At 47.7% G+C, this 13,902-nt stretch overlaps 1 long non-coding RNA gene across 1 annotated transcript; it reads left to right on the top strand.

The window, feature by feature from the left end:
• Positions 1-1,356: 1,356 nt before the first annotated feature.
• LOC129201644 (uncharacterized) lies at positions 1,357-12,826 on the top strand. The gene is made up of 3 exons (XR_008575455.1): positions 1,357-1,527; positions 5,556-5,668; positions 11,315-12,826. It is a non-coding gene; the product is annotated as an uncharacterized LOC129201644 (long non-coding RNA).
• The last annotated feature ends 1,076 nt before the right edge of the window (positions 12,827-13,902 follow it).

The following is a 13,902-nucleotide window of genomic DNA, read 5'->3' as shown; positions in this document are numbered from 1 at the left end:
CCCCCTTGATTTTTTTGTTGTTTTTCCCTTCTTCAGTCCAAACAAATAAACAAACCAGGTGCAGGACTTAAATTCTTAGAGGGGTTCTCTCTGTCTCCGGGGCACAGCTTGCTTATTTTAGCAGCGGTATTAATAGCAGTAAATGGGTTTCCCTTCAGTTATTCACTTCAGACACCGCTCCGGGCTGTTCTTTGTGGTCTTTGCGGTGGTTTCCCATCCCACGAAAAAGCCAATAATAAAATAAACAGAAAAACCTGCTCGCCACATTGCACCTCTGGAGTCTCACAGCCCATCGCTTGGCACGCTGGCTTCTCCAAGCTGTGACCATGCATCCCCCCACACCATCCCCCCAAAGGGGTTTGGGATGGGACCGGGAATGGCTGGAGCAGTCCTCATCGCTTCGAGGAACCCCTTACCTTGGGAAAAGCACTTCTCACCTGACCCCAGCTCTGGATTTGTCCCTGCTGCAACTTTCTGCCTCAATATCTCCATTTGGGGAGCAATTGGGTCAGGGGGGGAGGAAAATTTCTGGGTGTTTTTTTCTACCATCTCCAGTGTATTTTTCCATTCAGGCTGCTTTTTGGCTATCTGAACCCCAGCGCCTGGTATAAAGGGTTACTAGAGAAGTGCTGTTATTACAAAGGATTTTAATAACCTCTAGGGGCGAGTTCTCGGCTCCCTTGAAGTCCGAGACAAAACTCCGACTGACTACAAGGGAGGCAGGATTTCATCACCACGGGTTGTTTTTCTTTAATGCCCACTCAGATTTGGGTTTGATGTGTCCCTTGAAGGCAGTGTGCCCACAAGCATCCAGGCATACTTCTTATTTCAGGGTATTTCTGTATCTTTTCATCTTTGGAAGCTCTTTGCTTCCCCCCCCCCCCTCCTCCACGAGAACACTGGAAACCTTCAGCCCTTAATCCTGCCCATGCCTTTTAGTGTCCATTTAGATATTTCAGACCCCTTATCTCCCTCCCGTGAATTGCTGAACAACACAGAGTCGGGTGTAAAATGTCTCAGATGGTCTAAAACCCTCTCGCTAACCCTGACCGGCTAACATCATCCTCTGCTTTGCCCCCCACCTTGAAAACAAATCACAGTTTGGGGTTCCCCCAGACAGGGAGGAACAGAAATTATCTAAAAACCCCCATCCCCACCCCAAGAGCCGCAAGCTTGGCCTGCAATCGCACCCCTGTTATTTGGGGAGGTAATAACGCCTTTTTCCACTCAGTCCAGCACAGGTTACGTTTGCAAGAGGAATTTGCAAGGGGAGGGGAGGGAGACTCTTTGGGGCAGACGTGATGTTTACAGCTCTGGAGAGCTCTGGGTCACTGATCAAACCAGCAGCAAGTGGCCTGCGGACTCCTAAAAACCAGAGCCGTTTTTAACTCAAAGCTCCCTTTTCTCTTCATCCCGAGGCTGTTTGCAGCCAGTCCCAGTCTCACATGCCGAAAACGCTCCCGTCTGACATCTCCAAGAGTCCGATCCCAGGGATGAGAACAGGCAACACGAACTATATAGAAACCTGTGAGTATCCACCTCACATTTTTCCAACTTTCCCACCCAAGAAGACAAGGCATCCACCTGACCCCGCTGCCAGCCTCCAGCTCTTCCCGGGAGCGCAGTCACCCGGTTTAGGGGTAGCGCATCCCCAAATGACCTGCAGCAAGGATGGGGAGCAGGGACAGGGAAGGCGGGCGGGAGGGGTGGGCTGCTCGCAGCCCCCAGGTTTCCCCTCCCCGTGCAGCCTCTCCTCTCACTTGCAGCTCCCGGGTCTCCCCTCTCTTGCAGCCCTCTGCATCTCCGTTCTCCATTGCAACCCCTGGCTGTCCCCGCTACGCTGCAGCCTCTCCTCTCTCCATTGCAGCCCCGAGTCTCCCCTTTCCCTTGCAGCCCCTGGATCTTTAGTGTTCCTACACCCTTCTCCATCTCCCCTCTCCCTTTTAGCCCCCGGGTCTCCCCTTTCACTTCAGCCCCCATGTGTCCAGTCTCCCTTGCAGCTCTTGGGTCTCCCCTGCAGACCCTGGGTCTCAGGTCTCTCTGCACCCTCTAGGTCTCCTTCTTCCTTGCAGCCCTTGAATCTCCCCTCTCCCTTGCAGCCTCCAAGTCTACCCTCTCCCCTCCAACCCACCGGGTCTCGGGTCTCCCTGCATCCTCTCCTCCCTCCTGCAGCCTCCGAGTCTCCCTGCATACCCCCGGGTCTCCCCTCTCCCTTACAGCCCCCCAGTTCTCCCCTCTCCCCCTGCTCTCGGCCACCCCCACCCTCGCACCTTCTGCGTTTCGGGGGGGTCCCGTCGGGGCACTGTCCCCTCCCGCAGCCCCCAGCAGCAGCTCACAACCCCTCCCCGCTCCCCACCGCCGCTTACCTCCGCCCGGGCTGCGCGGCGGGGCCGGGGCTGCGCGGGGGCCGGGGCTGCTCTGCCGGGGCGGCCCGCGGAGCCGCCTTATATGCGGCCCCCTCGGCTTTGATATGCGGCGTGATGTCAGCCCGGATTAGCATAACAAAGGGCTCCGCGAGGAGCGCTCCGCGCCCCGCGGATCCCCCCGCGGGCAGGGCCGGGGCTCCGCGGGGCTCCGCGCACGGAGAAGCATCCCCCCCGCCCCCGCAGCATCCCCCCCCCCCCGCCCCCTTCCCCGGGACATCCCCCTCGGGAGCCGGGACTGAGCCAGCGCGTCCCCTCGTAGAGCTCCGCGGGGACCGGGAGGGCGGGGGGTGCCCGGTGTCGGCCCCCCGGGGATGGCAGGGACCTGGCTGGACCCGGTGTTGCAACTGTTAAGGGCGTTATTCTAATGAGCGGTTAATGATTAGCAACAAAAATAGCTAGTTCGTGTTTTCACCGGAAACTTTTAAACGTTACCTCTCCAGAGGGTGATTAGCGCTTGCTGGGCTGCGCGACCGACTTCCCAATTAATGGACAAATATACTTTTCATGCACGGGGCCGTCAGGTGGATTTCCTTCTCCTGCAAGGGTAAGAAATCACTGCCCGGCAGTCCTAAGGCGGGCTGCGAGCACGTCCTGCCTCACCGAGTCCTGCTGCCAGCCTTCAGGTTCCACGACCTCTCTTTCTTCGATCTGTCTTTAATCAGCGGAAAGTTCAGATGTTGAGATCTGATTTTTACTTTCAGGACAGTATCAGGGATGGAGGCTTGACGGTTGCCTGCTAGGAAAAAAAAAAAAGGGGGGGGAAAAAGAAAAACAAAAGGGGGGGAAAAGAAAAATAAAAAGGAAAAATTAAAAGAACGAAAAAAGGAAAAGAAAAAAGCAAAAAGAAAAAAAGGAAATTAGGGAAAAAACTTTAAGAAAGAAAAGCACAACTGGCTTCTCAACCTCAAGTCTCACCTGTCTGAATTTAAGACATCTGTGTCAGCTATGGCCTGTGAATAAATGGATGCTTGTTGCAAAAGTACCTGTGTCAGTTTGTTCATTCAGTTTGACCGTGGGTCTCAGGTGAAAGGAAAGAAGAGAATAAATGCTTTAGTCTCAGGACTAAGAGACTCAGAATAAATTTCCTAAAGGTCTATTTTTGGAACAGCTATTTATATAGGATAATATTTTTATGTATGTGTCCCTGTGCCGGAAAGATTGTGTTCATATACACAGGTCGCTAATGGGCTTTCCTATGTGAACTGCAAAGAACCCTGTATACACAATCCCAAATTCCCAAAGCCACTATATTATTAGTTTAAGACCCAGTTTTGCCAGCAGCTTTGCACAGTATGTCCATTTTTCTTTGTGTCACAGTTGCCCATAAGTGCGCAAACGGCTCGAGACTCCCATTTCCCCAGCCCCCCTCCCACCCCACTGCCCCCCAGAAACATGTACCTATGAGGACGAAGTTTCGGCAGGGTTCTCCAAGGAGGATTTATTTACATGGGGAAATTGCCTGGAATATCTATTGCAGTCCGGCTTGCTGTGCAAATGCCCCAATTTCTGTATGAATAGCTTTTTTCCAAATTACCTTAATTTTTAAAGGACTGTTGGGAAAATGCAGTTGTTATTAATCAATAAGAGTAGAAGTTGTAAGTAGCAGTAGTTGTAATACTCATGGTTTTGCAGTGGGGACCTGCTGTGCTCGGAGCTGTGCAAACACAACACAGCAAGGCAAGTCCTACCACCAGACCTTCACGGTCTATATATCAGCAATGAGAGCTGAACGACCAAAAATTATGGTGTGGAGGAGGAATATGCAACATAGAGGGTCCCAGTCTGCATGGTTGTCTTGTGCCCTAACAACTTGTTAAAGTTTCTTTTCAACAGGACAACATGCTGGAGAATCATTTAAAAAATGGCACTGGGAGCACAAGTATCTACTCCTCACAGCGTTCATGAGAGCTGCTTGTCCACAGTGGTCATCAGGACAGAAGGACATAGGAGACAGAAGTCAAAAGGTAGGATAAAGAGTAAGAACCCAGAAGGACAGTGAGAAAGGATACATAAAGGATATAGGATAAATATGGTCTGGACTAACATCATGCATATAGGGAGTTAGTCAGGAGGAGCTTTAGGACCTTTAAAACCACACCAAGCCTTTAATCTGAGACAATTTCATATGTAGACAAGCCCCTAGACCCTGATAGGCCAAAATATTTCAGTACATGTTTAAATCCTCCTAATCTCTTGTTGTGCTCTGGTGTTTTGCTGAATCGGGAACATCATTGCTGAAACATTGGAGGTCTTTGCCTCCTGCTTCTCATGCACACGTTGGGGTGTGGGTCTGCTGGCAAAGCATGGATGCTTTTGCTTTTTGGGCACCTGGGAAGTGGGGAGCTGCCTCAGTGTGCATCTGGAGTTTTATTTCATGGGACCTAAATGCTGAACCAGGGGTGTAAATCTAAAGTTTAACAATCACTAGCTTTCCTACTGCTTCTGTGGTCAAAGCTATTACCATTTTCATCAGCAGAAGACAGTCTGATTCACAATTTTCCACAGGGTTTTCATAAAAGAGAACTGGCCACACCAGTGTGACAATAAATAAACCAGAGCTGGGACTTTCCGAAAGCATTTAAGCCCCATGGGAAGCAAGCCATTGTTGAGGCATTGCAGCCTGCAAAGACATAGTCTTTACATAGGGAATGGATGTATCCATCCATTATTAGAAGCGGAGACAGTGGGACAGTGCTTTCCGCATTGCATTCCCTAATTGACCTAATTATTAAACTGAAAGAGGGGAGACTGAGATGAGATGTGAGGCAGAAATTCTTCCCTGTGAGGGTGCTGAGGCCCTGGCACAGGTTGCCCCGAGAAGCTGTGGCTGCCCCTGGCTCCCTGGCAGTGTTGAAGGCCAGGTTGGATGGGGCTTTGGGCAAGCTGGGCTAGTGGAGGGTGTCCCTGCCCATGGCAGGGGGTTGGAACTAGATGGGCTTTGAGGTCCCTTCCAACCCAAACCAGTCTGTGATTCTATGATTCTGTGATTCTATGATTAGACTCAGATAAATGTTTGGAAAATCATCTTGTGAATCTTTAGAAATATCTTTGGGGTGGTATAAAGAGGTTTTTTAGTATGTCATAAAGATGCTGGGCTGGAAAATAAGGCTTTGTTGTTTTCTATTGCAGCAGGTGTCATAACCTCCAAACCCTCCCCAAGTCTGCCAGCAAGTCTTTGCAGGATTTACCAGCAGTGCATATGGCGATGAGACATGTCTTCAAAGCCACCGTAGATGGCACAGGTGAGGCTCCCTTCACCCAGACTGCAGCTACATCTGTCCCTGGCCTCAAATGTAACTTGGAGGCAAGAGAGGGTGAGTCCTGCAACCCCTTGCAGAAGTCCTAATGCTGTTGCAGACCTCGCCAGACTCATGCTACACAAACCATAGCACTCAACGTTGAGAGAGGGATACCATTCAGGTGCTGAGGAGCTCAACCAACCACAAAGATGCAAAAAAGACATATTCCGTTACTAATGCGCCGGGCCCACCCATGTTGCCTTCAGTAGCATAATTTATCATTTGTTTTTATGCATGTGTCTCCTCACCCTCTCTTCTACTTCCGTCACCCCCACCAGAGGAGAAGACCCTCCATGGATGACTCAGGATAACATTAAACATACACAGAGCCAGGACCCGAGTATAAACTCTCCTGGAGCAGGGGGGCATGCTCCTTTATTTAAAAAATCTCTAAAGCGCTGTGCCAAGTCATGGTACTCTGCAAATATTTATTAATATGACATAGTTATGTATACTGTGGGGTGTGGTATTACAGTTTTATCAGTGAGTTTCAAGATGCTGTGTGCTATGAATGAGCTATGAAAGCCATCACACCCACAGAGGGGTTAGGATAGCACTTCACCCAGTACTAGTGTGTGTTCTGCATGTGACAGTCAAAGGAGCCATTTACAAATGTTCTGGAGGGTTTTGGTTTTTTTTTTTTTTAAATTATTTATCTGGGACCAGTGGCTGGAAGGTGCCAGGGCATGTGACGGCACGCCCTGCGACAGGATGCCATTCCTCCATTTTAAACAAGTATTCTGGCCATCTTCAGACACGGGCTCCAGCTATAAATAGAAATAACTTTAGGCTAGTGGCCATTTACTGGTCTGATGCACAACTGGCTCAGCACAACTCGTGTATGTAAAATCAAGCTCCTTTACTCCAAGCAGGGTGACCACATCCACACGCTGCATTGGGAAACATGTCTCTTAAATCCCCCAAACCTTGCCCAGACTTTGGTGATTTTTTTTTTTTTTTGTATCAATAATAATTATAGGTCAGTGACCAGGTTTGCGCCCTTGACCCTGTGTAGTTACTACTATAAGCAGATACAAGTTTTTCACTGGGTCTCTAAATTTCAATTTCAAGCATCGATAGGCACTTTTTTTTAAGGCTCCTCCACCTACTAAAAAAACCCCCCAAATTATTATCATGAATTTTGAATATTCACTCTTTTATTCATGCTTGCAGTCCACCCTTGAATATTGATGCTTTTTCTTCTGACAGGGAGAACAAACAAGGACAGTTTGATGCTAAAATCTTCTGCAAAATGCTTAAGAGCGAGAGTACATAAAAAAGTAAGGACTGAGGTTCCTCCAAATTAAATCAAGAATAAGGAATATACTAAAGAAGTGTTTTCTCTAGACTGCCTCATAGCAAGCATTGATACTCCTGAGGGTACAAGACTGGGTATGGCCCTTCCTGGTCTGTACAGGATATGGGATGAAATGCCACATCTCTGGGAAAAGGAAGACAGCTTTTGATACGTGGATTTTTATTTTTTTTAACATGAGGTTTCTCTGAAGCTAGCCAGGGGGTTAAAACAAGAATACACCTTGGCAGGGACCGAGGAGGGACTGTGGTGCAGAGGAGCATTGTGTGAGCATCAATCACACCGCCACGTGCGTGGAGGGGATGCAGCTCCGGTTATGCCTTGGTGGTGCATGGCAGCTGTGAGGCAAATAACAGAAAAGGGGCTTTTGTCCCAGGAAGGTGCAGCCAGAGGGAAGCAAAAGCCCAGTTGTTCTCCTTGTAGTGCCCAAACTCTGGTGATGGAGGCCAGATCATACAGAGACCATATGGAGACTCTCTTGTACCTACAGCATGGACAGCTTTAAAAGAGGCATGTGAGGCCATCCCTGTAAAGCAGCAAGATTCCAGCAGCCTGAAATTTTCTCCCCTACCAGACATCTTGCAGAAAATTGTAGCATTTTCCAGGGTGAAACACAAGCCTGAAGCCTCACAGCTCTGCTTTATTCTGCCTCTTTTCTCCCCCTACCCTGCCCTTAAATAACAGAGATTTTTGTGCGCTATCATCCTGCTTACCTGCCTGTAAAGGGGCAGGATTCAGAGCTGTAGCCACAGCTCATTTTTCCTAAATTGCAGTGGTGTTTGTCTCCTTCACCTTGTCTTTACTATCATCACTCATCACCTATGCGGTAGGAGTGCCCAGTCTGTGCCAAGGCAACAGCAGCGGCCAACTCTTGTACCCCTGCACCAGCCCAACTCCCATCACCAGCCAAAGGAAAATCAAAGCAGAGCTTCTTGATTCTCGTGCCATTTGGCTGGAGACCATGCAAGCCTGACCTTCCAGTCCAGGGATTGAGCAGAACATGCTTCTCCTCCAGACCAAAGGTTCCACCCCTACCCCAATTCTGCCTTTTAAAGGCCTCTGTCCTAATAAAAACCAGCTGTGAGCTCCTCTCTCCAAAGCTGAATGATCCCTTCAGGGTGGGGTAGCGTTTTCTCTTCCCTACGAAGAAGTCCAGTAACCCCTCCTTTGCTGCAGTGCCGGAGCTGGAGTCCTCCTTGCAGGGGGGCTTAGCAATGGGTGCATAATTAATAACAGTGATTTGCAAGAGTGGAGAGATGGAGACCAACTGGAAAGGATAAAATGCCTGAATAGCCTTTTTGGAATAGGAGGAATAATGTAAAATGTTCAGGGGACCATCTGCCACTATAGTCCCAGCTTTGCAAATGCTGGCTGAGAGTAAAAACACCTCATCTGTGAGCAAGACATTTGTTAGACATCCCTACTTCTGCCCATTTTTAATCTAGTCCTTGATCCCAACATTCATTCTGACTCCATGATGGGAAGCAGGGACCAGGAGAGAGCTGTGCCAGGTTTTGCTCTGACTCAATGGGTCTTGGGAGCATCTCATGCAAGGCAGCATTAGGGCCAGGTTATCCAAAGGGCTTTTGGAGAGGTTTTCAGACAAGATTGACTTGCAGAAAAGAAGGTGGACTTTTTGTAGGGCTCAAGGCAGCCACCCCTGCTGCCACACCTCCTGGGCAGATATTCCAATACTGTTTGTGCAGGAGTTGAGCACCTCTGCAAACCCAGCTGGGAGCAAAGGGGCTGAACATTTCTGAAAATCCAGACACCACTTGCTCTGCTGAAGGGACACATTTTCAGACAAGGCAAAACAAAGCAAAACCAAGATGGGACATCGGTCACCTTGGTTAGTTGCAATCCATGGCCTTGAGTGGAGAATGTACAACCCCCCCAGACTGGGGAACGATCCCAAAGCAACCCACAGTGCCCCATCTTAGCCAAATATTTCCATTTTCAACTGTGAGAAAAAGCTGCTTTTTGATGCAAATTGGGGACAGCAAGGAGAGTAATGGCATAATCACCTTCTGACCTGAGTTGACAAGAGCTGGCAGTTCCAGAAACTTAGTCTGGAACCATTTGGACAAGGAAAACCTCTCCCAGATGCACTCTGCTTTATGTAATCATAAACCATAGGTAACACCAGGCTTTTATATTTTAACCTAAAACTTCCTTGTGTTTCACAGGAATCATTTCATACATCCGTCTCACTCACCCTGGCTTGGAGATGTAAATTTGAAGCAGCTCTGGACAGGTCAGGTGGGATCTAATTTTCAAGCATCCACATCCCATTTAGTCCCTGCTAATACATGGTTCTTCTCTCAACTCTGAGTGCAGGTTTCTCCCAAAAACCCACCCGGCTGGGTCACAGCTATGGGCATCCAGAGTTGCTCATCTGCTTGCTCTGCTGGTAGCCCAGCTTCCAAAAACCTGGTCTCTGATTTTTTAGGCATCCTTTAAGATATCCTTAAGACATTCTTAAGAGATCTAGCTTTAGTTAGCTTCCCTTCCAGCTGATTTTACTAAAGAATGGTCTTCAAGGGGATGCTACGAAAACCCTTTATCCTTTTCTAGAGACACCCAGGCTTGGTTGTTTTGTTCGTGTCTAAAGATGATTCAGTTAGGCTTTCTGGTTACCTACAAACACCTGATTATGGGCTTTGGCTCATCTTCCATGATGGAGTATGTCCATCGGAAAAACTTTGTGAAATAGGTGCTGAGCAAAGTAGAGCACTTCTGAGGTTGTGGTATGGATTCAGGGCCTGAATTAGCACTGAGTTACTTGAATTTTATTCCAGAGCCATTCCAGGGGTTAATTATAGGATGGCATAAAAACACAGGCAGGCATTTTTTCCTTTTGCCTCCTTGTAGCATTGCTGCACTATCGCTTGGACACCGTCCTGCTGTTGGAAAACGTGGGCTGTTAGTATCGCTTACTCACTTAATTGCATGGAATCTACAGGACAAATATTCACCAAGTTATTTTAATTGAGGAAATCTGCAGGGTAAATATTCATGAAGCTTGTTCTGTCCTCAGCGAAATGCAGGGCAGATATGAAAGCCATTTGTCACTTTACTCAGAAAGTCAAGGGCTTGGCAGGGTCATTATAGGTAGGTCATTAGGGTGAGGGGAAGAGAAATGGGGTCTTGTTTGAGCCACCTTACCTGGGCGCACCCCTGCAGCCCACGAATGCTGATGTGCATGTAAAAAGAAGGCAAAATACCAGCAGAATTTTCTCATGCAGAGCTGCATGCGAAGCAGCCACAAAAGTCTGAAGACAGCATGCAAAATCCCCTCTTCTGATCCCATCTCCATCCCTGGTCCCCACCAAGCTCTGTGAGATGGGTCTGAGAAGAATTCTGGATGCTCTAGAGGATGTGCCTGCAGAGGGTGGCCGTGCTGGCACGGCCATGCTAGGATTATACTTGATTATAATTGGGATTATGTTGCTTCATCAGCTTGCAGAGGCTTAGGAGCCTATGTCCTACAGGGGACATCCCACCCCACCTGCCTAACATGCCATTTTTCCTGGCAGAGAGGCTCGTTATCCTAAATTCAGTAAGAAACAGTGCAACCAGACTGCAAGCAGTCCCCAAATCTGGCCTGTAGAACTGTGGTACACCAGCTTGGTAGAGACACCTTCAACAACCCGTGAGGTTCACCAAGCCACTTCCAGTTTAGCTGCTGGAGACATGTGGTGGTGTGGAAGCGGTACTTAGAGTCAGTGTGGACATATTGTCTTTGAAATGTTTGGGATGACAGATGTCAGAGAGAACTGGATGGGTTAATAGGACTTCCCCAATTCCCCACCCATTTGTGTGCAAGTTCACTGCTCTTGTCTCCCCTCCCATCCTTCTCCTGGGGACCGTGGGCTGTCATGGGTACAATATCCCCCTTACTACGTGCACACAAGTCGCCTGGCACAAAGCAAGCCAGGGTTCCCAAACACAGCTGCTGCAATATAAATAGTATTCTTTATTTTTAAACACGGACACAAAGGCATCAGACCTCCTTGAATTATCCTGATCTGTTAGATTGGCAACTTCCTAATCCTGCAGAGCCCGGATACCACGTCTGGGTGTGCATGTGCTTTAACACACACGTTTGGGAAGGACCGTGCTGTCTATAAACCCAACAAGTCTGGATCCCATCCGGAAGGATGCACTTGTGCTCACACAGAGGCTGAGGACCTGATGCTGTGACCATTTTGGGTAGATTCCCTGTCCTTCTCCATGATGGAGGTCTAACCGAACGCTTTCTTCTTGCCTTTCAGTCTCTGAATCCAGTCCCCACTTGGTGGAAAAGCTCTATTAATATCAATGGGACACGATCAGATGTGAAAAGTCACAGCCTCGATAAACTATAATGATCGATATTCACTGAGGAGCTGATCCTCCTTCTCGCTGCTCCTTTTATCCCTCCCACGGCTGTGATAACAGTAAGACTTCATGCTACGTGAATAACCCAGAACTTGCTATTTCCACGTGAAAACACAACAGTTTCAATTACTGACTCATCCTAATACTCTGTGGGACAACTCCTATATTTTTCCACTTTTTTAACATTTTGTGCTGCCCCTTTCTTCTCGTTCTCCACAGCACAAAAAGAACATGCAACTGTTGTTCGGTTGTTGGGGTATTGTTTTGTTTTCTTGCTTTTGTGATGGTTTGGGAGTATTTTTTTGAACTGGAAATATAGGGGCAAGAGGAAGAAGCATACCAGAATGCATTCATGCAGACACTGGAATGGCAAGCCAGCAGTTATCCAAGTACATGTAGCAGAAAGCATCTCTGAATAAACAATAATAATAAAATAATAATAATAATAAAAGCAGCAGAAAGCTCTCTCCCATCCAACCAGGCCAAAAAAATAAGGGTTTGGCAAGGAATAATCTGAGAAAGTGTCTGAAGAGCTGGAAGTAGGTTCTGTATCATGCAGAAGAGCCAAAAATGTGTTTGGCCACAAACAGCGCATGATGCATTGCAAAACGTTTCACGAGGAGATATTTAGAGGGTGGGATGGTTGGCATGGAGAGGAAAAGAGGGGGAGGCATCGCTGCAGAGGAATATCTTTAGCCTTCAAACAACAGCCACTAAAATATCCCGAATGCTCTGCCTCCCCAGAGGTGCCAAGGGTTGAAAGTTTTGTGCAGAATGGCTTTTGCGGGATAATGTAATCTCATTTAAAATTAGTTTTTAGCTGCCCCTTTCTTAGTGAGAAGGAAAAGCCCAAAGATAGGGCCTGATGCAGGGATGTCAGTAGGCTTGGGATTAATGGGTTTTGGATTGGACTCACGGTATAAGAGACAGTGCTCCAATCTAGCCATAAATAAAGTGGCTTCCATTAACGTTTATATTTGCTTTAATTTATTTAACCAAGAAAGTCAGCAGAGGCCCATAGGTCTCGGTATTAAGAATGAGCTGGCCAAGACAGCAGCAGATAAAGCTTGCACCAGCGTAAATCAAAGCTTCCATAAGTCATACTCAAGAAACCATGGGTGAGTAAGGCAATAAAATGTGACCATTGTTTCTTTACTGTATCATTCTCAGCTTTCACTTTCTGCCGGAGCCAAACATCATTTCTGCTCCATCTTTTTAAGAGGTTGGAGAGCATGGACCAAACCCGTTGCAAACCCGGGATCCAGAGCAGGAGTTCAGAAGCTGGGATTTGCAAACAGCTCACAAATGCTTTGCCTCCCCTAATGGCCAGATAATAATAAAGATGAGATCCAGAAGCTTTATTTTTTTTTCCTACTTAAATGTTGGAAAAGGCTGCACCTCCACCTTGTTAGACCCACACTATGAAAAATCGCTGCAATCCAGCATTGCTTTGCCGCATAAAATTTGAGTTTACTCACATATAGACAGCTGTCCATCCTGGAGATGGAGACAGTTAATTTTCTCTGTCTTAGGGGCGCAAAGAGCTCACATGAGCCCCACGGAGGGGCTGGTTCAGCATCTCACCGCCCTCAACACGGGGCCATGGAGACACTGTGGATGCCATTTTGCACCGGGGAGGAGATTTAATCCTTTAAAGTTCATCTTGGCAAGCAGCCCTTTTCCCATCCAGTCGTGGCACCCACCTCCTCAGACCTTTCGGAGGTACCAAGTGCACTTCAGACGCCTTTTTTTTTCCTTTTATAATACCCTGCAGGACAGTACCAGTTTACGACGGTATTACAGTGATGCTGTTCCTGCTACTACAATCATGGGTCTGTCATGATTTCCATTATAAACCTTGGACTGGATTTTTTTTTTTTTTTTCTTTTTCTGGGGTCTATAATTTGATTGTAAAAACTCATGCTGGGCTGAAATTCAACTGCCAGGTCTTGGTTGGATACCAAATCTGATTTAACCCTGAGGATGCTGAACTGCTTTCAGGTAGATGAGGTCTTTGGAGTGCTGAGCATGCCAAGATGTAGGAGATGAGTCCTTAGGGGCAGCAAGGAGAGGTGATCCACGTTGGTTTGGGTATCTGGGGACCAAGATGCAGGGAAAATCAATCTGGACAATGCCACATCCCAACTGCCATGGTCTCCTCGGCATCTCTTGGACTAAAGATTGGACCTGATATACCTTATGCCTTTGACTGACATCTTTATTCCCCATCTCATGGGTGTCTCATGTTTGATCTGTTCCTGAGCTCTGCACACTGAATTTCTTAATGCATTTAATGCATACTTCTATACAAAAACCCACACTCGTTAGGTTTTACCAGACATATGTCATTCAAAAGTACCTCGTCCCCCTTGCTGTGTATCTTGCTGAATCAGAACTTTGATCAGCCCTTGTGTTCCAAGCCCTCTTCCAGAGAGGTTGAGTTTTTCCCAAAGGACCACTTAAGTTCAGGTCATTTTCAGGT

This window comes from Grus americana, chromosome 1 (genome assembly GCF_028858705.1).
Source record: "Grus americana isolate bGruAme1 chromosome 1, bGruAme1.mat, whole genome shotgun sequence".
NCBI lineage: Eukaryota > Metazoa > Chordata > Aves > Gruiformes > Gruidae > Grus > Grus americana.
Note: the sequence above shows the minus strand (reverse complement) of the source record. Positions and strands in the feature narration are given on the sequence as shown.